Consider the following 10,280-nt stretch of genomic DNA (forward strand, 5'->3'; position numbering starts at 1 on the left):
TTCTTTTCTTTTTAATCAAATTGAGGCAACCCATAATGTAAATTGCACCAGATTTCTAAAACAAATTTTATGTCTACACTGACTGGGATTTGCAACCTCTTATTGCTGCCTATTCTGGGTTATGGGAAGGCTAAGCCAGCAGCAATGGAGAAAAAACCCAAGGCACTGTCCTACTCCCTCGCATAGAGGATATTACTTATGTTCCTGGGCAACTCACCTTTCTAGTTCTGTGGGTGTTCTACTGCTGCCTTCCTGATCCCACACTGTCACCTTCATGACAGACATGGAAAGGGTCAGGAAAGTGGTAGGTGACATGGGTCAAATTGAGACTGACAGATATCAAGAACCAATGGCAGCCCATGGTCTGAACCACAATTTCCTCTGGGGCTACTTTGGTTGACAGCTCTGTTTCCTATTAAACCGTTTCTTACCTTTCAGACCCAAGGGTTCATGATTCCTGCAGATATGTGGCTCCCTGGATTGGTACGTACATCTGAACTAGGACTGCAGTCCACTCCCCAGTTAGGTTTGCCAAAAGCTATCTGTTTGGCTCACAGAGAACAACAGGTGAGGGGCCACCACTGTCATGACCACTACTTAAATCAAGCTTCATACCCTCCTAACAAGATCCTCACTCCTTCCTAATGCTGCTGTGAGCCCTCCTGAGGCTCAGCTTCTTCCACTTCACTTCTCAGTTCTCTCCAGACATCCTTGGCCTCACATTTATTTTATGTCTGCCCCACAACACTTTTCAACCGTTATTTAGATAAAATAAAATGAATATTGGCTATCATAATTACAGGGAAGTACCAGCCCAATAATCAAATTCCCATGCCTGAATGCACCCGCCTTTCCTGCCTTTGGCCATGATGTGCCATCTTCTGGTTTTCTCCCCCAAGGAGCCACCTTATGTACCTCCAAACTGTCCCCAGTTGTCCCACTGATCCCATCACACACACACACACACACACACACACACACATATACACACACCCGTCTCTGGCAGACATGGTTTCAGCACCGGCAGATGCTGACCCCAGCCTTCCACTATGACACCCTGAAGCCCTACGTGGGGCTCATGGCAGAGTCCATGCAAGTGATGCTGGTAAGTCCGTGTCTTTCTCCTCTCCACACACAGTACAGCACACACTCTCACCAATTCCACTCTCAATCCTATGTCCCACAGACAGCCATAGACACAGCCCCATGCAATAACACTTTCAGGTGTTTACTCTGATAGTAGAGTTCCACAAGTGGATAGCAGAGCACCCAGGCATCCAGTCGGATCCACACTTTGCTCAACATCACAGGAAATGAGAGTCATGATGTGTAAAAGACCCCTCTCTTCCCACTTTGAAACCTTCAGCACAGTGGACTGGAGGAGTGGTCAATCCCCTGAACATCAGGACGCCCTGCTCCTGGCTGCTCTGTGCAATGGCTGCTTCACTGGCGGGGTAGACAGGCTAGGATGTCACCCAACCAGGCTCTGGCCTGGGGCTCAGGGCTTCCACATGGATTTGAGCCACCCATGGAGTGAAATGGACACCAGGTCTACATTCTCAGAGCCAGATCTACCTTCTCCTCCCCTCCTATCAGGACTGATTTATCACCCAATTGTGCCCCAGCAAATGTTTATTGAATTAAAAGCATTTGAAGTCCTGGTTGTCCCTCCATTAGAAGCCCATACTGGTCCCTTGCCTGACACATATTTTCCTAATTTAATATTCAACCAGTTCCTCAGGTCAGCTCAGCTCCTAGAAAACACATGTATGAAGAGTACTCCAAGGCTTTATCCCATACAGAAAAAAAAATCTCATCAAACCAAAGGTCATAACCAATTCCCAAAATTCAAAATGTAAATCAGATTTTATCGGAACATACATTTAATTTTGTAGTAAACATTTCTGGGGGAAATATATCATTTTATAAGCATTTGCTTCACTATTCTAATTTGCTATAATGTATCTGCTCTCTAAAGTGAGGGATCCCAACCACCATATCTGGAGATAAAGGGAAAGGCTGAGCCTTATTACCAAAAGACTTCTGGGGGATTAAGAGGGTCCATGCCACCTCCCACCACAGGACAAACGGGAGGAGCTGGTCGGCCAGGATTCCCCTCTGGAGGTCTCTGAGCACATCTCCTTGATGACCCTGGACATCACCATGAAGTGTGCCTTCAGCCACCAGGGCAGCGTCCAGCTGGACAGGTCAGTGATAACCCTCCAGCTGCAGGGTCCTTCTTCTTATTAACTTCATAGACATACCTGAGCGGCAGCTGGAGCAGCTTGGAGGCTCATATCCCCACAAAGTGAGATGCAGATGCTGACCAAGCTCCAATTCCAGACTAGAACATATGATGACTCAGGCACAGATCCCTGATTTCCAGCACAGGTGGACCTTGGCTGTTCAGACAAATCTTATAAAGGCCCAAAGGTCACAGGGCTGTGAGACAGAAGATACAGGTGCTTCAGTGTTGCCTGTCCCCATTGTTTCAGGCGATCTCCATCCACACTCCACTTTGTCTTCACAGCAGGGTCCCCCTCCCCTCTGGATTCTTCTGGATCCCCTCTCTTAGGAATTCCCAGTCCTACATCCAGGTCATAGGGGACCTGAACAACCTGATTTTTTCCCACCTGAGGAATCCCTTTCATCATAATCCCTTTTCCCACCTGAGGAATCCCTTTCATCACAATGACACCTTCTACAGCCTGACTGCTGTCAGGCTGTAGAACCACAATGTGGTTCCAGCACAGTGATGGCTGCTGGAACCACAATGCCTGCCAGCTCACCCATCAACACACAGGTTCCGTCTCCTCCTCTTCTCCCACCTTTACCAAGCACAGCTAAAGGTGCTGGCCCTGACCCCTCAGGCAGAGCCAAACCCTGTAGTGCCTCTGCAGGAGATAGGACTCACACATAGGAGACTTCCTTGGTGCAGTAATCATAGGGGCCTGGTGTTGTGCAGGAGTTGACATGGAGATGGCTGAATGACACCCTATCCTGTCACCACTTAAGCAGAGGCTCCATGGGCTATACCAGTGTGGGACGGCCTGCCCTGCCTTGCATGGCGCTAAAGCCTCCACCCATGACCACACACCAACACCTACATTCATGCTGAGGTCTAGCAGGCACCTAGATGGGAGCAGATGAACAGCTCAGCCTCACTGATGCTCTCAGCTCTGCCTGTTAACCACTATTTTGGGTCAGACCGAGTGATCCAGCTGAGGAAGGCTCACCTGCAGGAGGAGGGGGAGTTGGAGAAGGTCAGGAGGAAGAGGCACTTGGACTTCCTGGACATCCTCCTCTTGGCCAAAGTGAGTGTAGGAGAGGCCAGAGGCTTTTCCAAGAAGCGTAGAGCAAGAGACCAACCCTGCACTCTCACCTCGGCCTCCCCAGATGGAGAATGGGAGCAGCTTGTCAAACAAGGACCTCTGTGCTGAGGTGGACACATTCATGTTTGAGGACCACAACACCACAGCCAGCGGCATCTCCTGGATCCTCTATGCTCTGGCTACACACCCCAAGCATCAGCAGAGGTGCCAGGAGGAGATCCAGGGCCTCCTTGGGGATGGAGCCTCAATCACCTGGTGAGTGAGGAATCAAGAGATGGGGAGCCCTGCCCTCTTTGTAGGGAAAAGCCCCTGGTCTGCCCCGGCCCTGCCCCTCTTCAGGATGGGCTTTATTTCAGGGACCACCTGGACCAGATGCCCTACACCACCATGTGCATCAAGGAAGCATTGAAACTCTACCAACCAGTGCCAGGCACTGGCAGAGAGCTCAGCCTCCCATCACCTTCCCTGATGGGTGCTCTTGCCCAGAGGTATGAACTTCCCCCGCCCACTCACCTAAGCTCTCCACAGGGACATGTGGAGGGTCAGAAATGCACCTGTGCTTTAGCAGTTCTGAATATCTCTGGGATTCCCTTTGCTTGTCAAAATGTTATATACTTTGTCTTTAGAAAGAAGAATTTGAATTTCTGGCCCAGAGCCTGAACACACCAAAAGTTCAATAACTAAATGTTAGCCTTGAAAACAAAACAAAACAAAACAAAAATACTTAAAATTCTATTCCCTGAGAAGTAGAGAGCTGGAGAGAGTATCAGACAGGGGCAGGGGGCATGTGATCCTTTCCTGATAGGGTCAACACAAAGGAGGGAGATCAGGAATCCCGTGTCATGAGTTAGCTGTTGGCCAGTTTCTGAGGAGCCCTCAGGTTGATGGCAGAGAGCAGCTGATGACCAGATCTAAGACTCCTGAGGTGATCAGAGGCACCTAGGCTCAACCTCCACCAGGTCATGTCCTAGTCCCACTATATCCTAGCTCGGTTACCATGGGCAAGACAACCAGCTTCTCTGGGACTCATATCTCATCTGAAATTTGGGAATAAAAGAATGTCTTCCTCAGAGGTTTGTTCTAAGTATTGAGTGAGTTCATGTATATTCCCCAACAGTTAATAAACAGCATCTGATAAATGTGAATTGTCACTCAACTTACTCCAAGCAGTAATGCACCGATGCTTTCTTGCTTCTCATCCCTAGATTCGTGGTTTTCTGCCCATCATCTGACCACACATGCTTAGCCAAGCCCAACCCACATGCATAGTGTCAAGATCATGCATAGTGTCATCACCTCTCAAAGTGATGACTTGAGGAAACCATTCTCCCCAGCTGGCTAAGGGACCAGGCCACCCATGGGTACAATCACCCTTCTCTTTACTTCTTATGCACCCCACAGGTATCACAGTTGTGCTTTCCATTTATGGCCTTCACCACAACCCAAAGGCATGGCCAAATCCAGAGGTAAGAGGGCACTGTGAGGAGGGGAAGGGATGATCTCTCAGACCCGACACCTTCTTCTGCTCCCAACTCTGGGCATCCTGTCCCCTCCTGGGTGGGAAGCAGGGGCTGGACTCCTTCCTGTCCTGGCCCTGATGATCTCTCTGCAGATGTTTGACCCTTCCCACTTTGCATCGGGTTCTGCTCAACACAGCCATGCTTTCCTGCCCTTCTCAGGAGGATCAAGGTGAGGCACCAATTTGTGACAGTGGTGGTGGGAAGATAGGGGGAGTCTCCAGGCTCACAGCCAACATTTGTGACCCCAGTGTTCATAGGCAGCATCTTCATTTATGTCCTTGTATATTGGTTGTTTGTGGACAGGAAACCTCGTGTCGGTGTCTCTGTGCACAAAAGCAAGTTGGTATTTCAGGCACACCATGAAGACACTGATCCCTCTGCTCTTTCCCAATGTCCAGTCAAAATCCACTGTCAGTGGGTGTTTCAAACATGAGTGTATTCAGGTGTTTTCCTCATGTGAGGAGTATGACACTCCAGAATTAGGTATTCTTCAGTACATTGAACTTCAGATGTGCGCTTCTCTCAATCATCAGGAATTTTACAGAGTCAGTTTGTCTCTCCCCACTCATTCTCAATGCAGCACACCGCCTTTTCTACTTAACTCAATAGTCAGCCATGTTGAATAATTCAAAGCTTTGCATATATTTAGAATTCACTCGGCTTACTGGTCCTACCTTTCAAGCCATAGAAGTGAAAGGTAGTAGTAAGCCTTTATAGAAAGTTTTACATCAATGTGTGTCATCTCCCACATTTTCTTGTCTTGCCCAATTAAATTTTTGCTGCAGTATAATGTTCACGTATTAACATCTACTTTCCAAGTTGCCAAAATTCTTTACGTGCAATGGGATCTCGATACCATGGTCCCACACTCCACATAGCACAATATTGACAAAAAACATACAAATGTGGACAATAGACTGCCTTGGAAAGAAAAGCTCAATATTTATTGTGTGACACAGCATTTGAAGGTTTCCAGTCTGTAAAATATGAAACACACCTGAAATAGCTGTTGAGCTGGACAGGTACACTCCAAAATGGCTGCTGTGGAAATCTGAAAAGCTGCAGGAAATGTCCTGTGAAATACAAATGCCAAAAATGGTGTAAATAGTAGTAGAAACAAGCTTTTTCTGAAGGAATAGTTCTGTGAATTCTTCAAATAGTGAATAAACTTTCATGCAACAGGCTTTAAGCAAATGTTTCTTCCAGATACACCTTCTCCAGCACTGCTTCATCCCAGAATGAGAACTTCTTCCTAAACACTGGCTGCCAGTCATGTCGCTGCCACTAGAGGATAGGAGAGCATCCCTAAGCTCCATTTCTAGCTCAGAACGAATATTTACTCTCAGTGAATTCCATTCTGTTTTGTTCATTTTAAAAACTTAATTAACTTCATGCAAATATAAAAGTATTTATTAAGTCTACCTCTGTGGGTCAAGTCCTGTGCACGGTGATGAGAAAACAGAGGTAAATGATACTGTCCCTGCCTTGAAGACTTCACAGTCAAGGATGAAAATGTGTTGCACAGAAACACATTCTATGCTCCAGATATTTCGCTCCTCATTCATCCTTTCACTCACTTATTCACTCACTGAGCAGCTCTGTTTCTGGCACTATCCTAGGCACTGGTCTGTAACTGTCTGTGGATAAATCACAAATGCTGCCTGGGGGCCGAGGAAGGGAGGGAGACAGCCAGCAGAGCGTGAGAGGCACCTGGGCTCTGGCCTTAGCCTTGAGGATGTGGCAGGCAGAGGTGAGGGGAGGATGTTCTCAGCCGTCTCCACATGAACAGGGCTAGGACGTGGGCTGGACAAGTGAAATGTGGGTGAGGCATCAGCCCACGGAGGGCTTGGCTGCCTGCTGGAACACTGAGATGCTGTCTTCCCTGATGAAGAGTGTGGGAAGGTCTAAGCTGGGCTGTGGCTTCAGTGTGGAGGGAGGGCAAACAGAGACCCAGAAAGGCCAAGTGAGAAGACTGAGGGATGGCAAGGAACGACATTTCTGGAATACAATTAGAAGACTACAGGTTCCAGTGGATAGAGGGGTGAGGGGGACACAGAAGATTTGTGGTTCCTCTAAAAGATAAAAACACAATTACCATAGGATCCAGCAATTCCACTCCTGTGTCTATAAACAAGGGACTTGGAAAAAATGACTTGAATAGATACTTCTAAGCCAGTGTTCATGGCAGCATTATTAGCAATAGTTATTAGGCAGAAAGATACCAAGTATCCCTCAACAGATGAATGGGTACACAAAATGTGGTATATACATACAATGGAATATTATTCAATCATAAAAAGGAATGAATTTCTGATACATGCTACAGCAGGAATGATCATTATAACAGTGTGCTGAGTGAAATTAGCCAGACATAAAAGGAAATATATTGTATTATTCCACTTACAGGTAGTAGAATATGCAAACATAAAGACAGAAAGTAGATTAGAGATTACTAGGTACTGAGGGCAGGCAGAGTAATTCCTTAAAGGTTACAGAGTTCCTCTTAGCATGATGAAAAGGTTTTGAACATAGGTAGTGATGATGGTTGTAAAACATTGTGAATGTAATTAATGCCATGGAACTGTACAATTAAAATTTGTTAAAGTGTCCTATTTTATGTTCTGTATGTTTCACTAATTTTTAAAAGTTAATATACACCGATTGGGGGAAAAATGGCAAACAGGAGACAGGACTAACTTGCAGCTCCCACTCAGACAGACAGAGTAGCCTATGGAGACTCACATCATGAATTTTTGCTCCGATAACTAGTGCAGGATACACCTGGAAAGCCGACAGAATCCCCAGACCCGTCAAAGGAAGCAGACTGCTGTTGCAAGACCCTAGGAAACAGTCAAAAACCTGTGAGTGTCTAAAGTGTGAAAGGGGACTCCTCTGCCCCTGAACACATACCCTCACTGGGAAAACTGAAAGTCCAGATCGAGGGAGTAGGATTTGACCTTACCTGGAGCTGGGATGAATTTAGACAGCCAAGTGAAATACAGCGGTAGAAGAAGCAGCGGGCACTCTCTGTCCCCAAGGAAGCCATTTCTGACTTTGTCTCATAGGGGTCCCTAGGGAGAGCAGCCAGAGGAACTGGGAAAAGACCACACAAAGAAGGAAATTTCCAGCTGAACTTCGTAATAAATTTGACTGAACATGAAGTTTCCTGGACAGAACTGGGGGAGGGGGTAAATCGGGAGTACAGACACAGCACAGAAGCCACAGCAGATGAGGAAGCTTGAAACCTGAAAGCCCTGCTTGCTTTCTCAGCCAGGAGGCTGGTAACCTGGGGCAACTTCTCAGCCCTGCTCACCCACTGCCTGGAAATAAACTCAGTGCTGTTGGTGAAGCATAATGGGAATGAGACAAGCTTTTTGGGCTGCATGGGAGCTAAGTGAGGCCTGTAATTATGGCTTTCCCTCCTTCCCTGGTAACCTACATGACACAGCAGAGGCAGCCATAATCCCCCTGGAAACATAATTCTATTGGCCTGAGAACCACACTCCCATCCCCCACAGCTGCTGCAGCAAGCTTCACCCAAGGAGAGTCTGAGTTCAGACATGCCTAACCCTGCACCCACCTGGTAAGTTTTTATCTACTCACCTTTGTAGCCAAAGACAAAAGACATAATCTCTTGGGAGCTCTATGGCCCCTCCCACCACCTGATCCTCCCTATACTGCCACTGATGATGCTCTCTTTAAAGCGCCACCTCCTGGCTGAAGGCCAACCAACACAAAACAAGCACAATAAGCAAAACTGCAACCCAGGACTCTCACAGAGTGAGAGAGGAAGCACGAAAGACTGAGGAAGCCAGGCTCCTTTCAAAACCCACATTCTCAGGAACTAATCCCTTCCAGTTAGAGCAAAAACTCATATGCCTCTGCAGGGGGACATTAATCTATTCATGAGAGATCCACCCCCATGACCCAAACACTGCCCACGAGGCCCAGACTCCCAACACTGCCACATTGAGAATCAAGTTAGCAACTAGAGTCTGAGCAGCGACACACCACATCCCAACCAGCAGGGCTGTTGTGAGCTGAGCAGGAAAGCCTCATAGGCCTGGTCTGGCATGAGCACCTCAAGGACCCAGCCTCTCATACCCGCAATGAGACATGAAAAGGGAGCCCAGCCTGGCCACATCACCAGGCACCTGTCAGTCTCCCTCACACATGAGGTCTGCAGGCTCTTCAGGAAGCTCACGGAGTGGGCAGCTGTCCTGTAAGGTCTGGGAGGAGCCCCGGTAGACAAATGAGTCTGGCCAGTGGAGAGGATGTCGGACCCCAAGCACTTCCTCCCCCACACCACAGTCTGGTGGTGGTTTCCTGCCTCTAGCTGGCCACCCTGAGTGAACAGGGACATCCTCAACCCTGTCCACACTTGGTGACTGCCTGGGGGCTGTTTCAACACCCAGTCCCCTACTTCTCACAGCTTCACTGGACTGGTGTCCCTGCTGTGCCAGCCTCTCTCCATCTAGACCTTGCTTCTCTTGCTGGATCTGAGCACAGCTGTCCCCCATTTTTAGCCCAGGTCCCTGAATGCCATAGCCAGACCTTCTTTTTACTAAGATGTGACATCTTTTTCTGCTTCTCTGACAGGACTTCTCCCGAAATTGGTGGCTGTAGGCAGAGCCTCCCTCCCTGTCCCCTGACCTCCCAAATCACTGGGCTACTTTAGCCCTGCTCTGAGAGGAGGCAGGAAAGGAGCAGCCTGGACAGTCAGTGCCTGACTGGAGTCAGAGGGAGAGGGCTGGGACAGAAGAGTGGGCTGGGAACTTCCTGCACAGGATGTCCACCTAGTATCAGGTGGCACACGAGGGCTTGTGCTGGCCATGATCAGACAACAAAGGACAGCGGGGGCTCAGAATTCTGGTTGTTCAGCCATGGAGAGGTGCTCTAACCACAGGATCCCACAGGGCATGAATGAGTGACCAAAAAGTGACCCTGCTCAATCCATGCAATGGGCAAGATTCAGGGTGAGTGCACATCTGTGCCCATTCCACGACAACATATAGACACACTCAGGCACAGCGACACCTGTATGTGCCCACTGCACACTCCACATTCAACCCACATGCATGCCCAGGATCACAGGAGGCAGCAGAGTGTGCTTAGAGAACCGGAAGAATTAAATGGAATCCATCTTTGGTGCCCACCAGTCCCCAGCCTCCTATCTCCCTCCCACAGGGAGCCTGTCGATCGCTTCTCACACCAAAGCTCTTAGCTCCTTTTCACACTGACACACACTCTCAGAGAGTGTCAGTACTCATGAGGAAGGCTTGGTCAAAGAGGCCAGAATCAGAGGCCTCAGCTCAAGCTCCTCCCAGATGAGTGTCTTACAGGTTCCTTGCCTTCATACAGAAGTGGGAAAATGGCCCCCTCCCATCCAGCCTCCCAGGCCTTCTCAAGGCCTGATTTAAGCTGATTC

This window comes from Macaca mulatta, chromosome 1 (assembly GCF_049350105.2).
Source record: "Macaca mulatta isolate MMU2019108-1 chromosome 1, T2T-MMU8v2.0, whole genome shotgun sequence".
NCBI classification, from domain to species: domain Eukaryota; kingdom Metazoa; phylum Chordata; class Mammalia; order Primates; family Cercopithecidae; genus Macaca; species Macaca mulatta.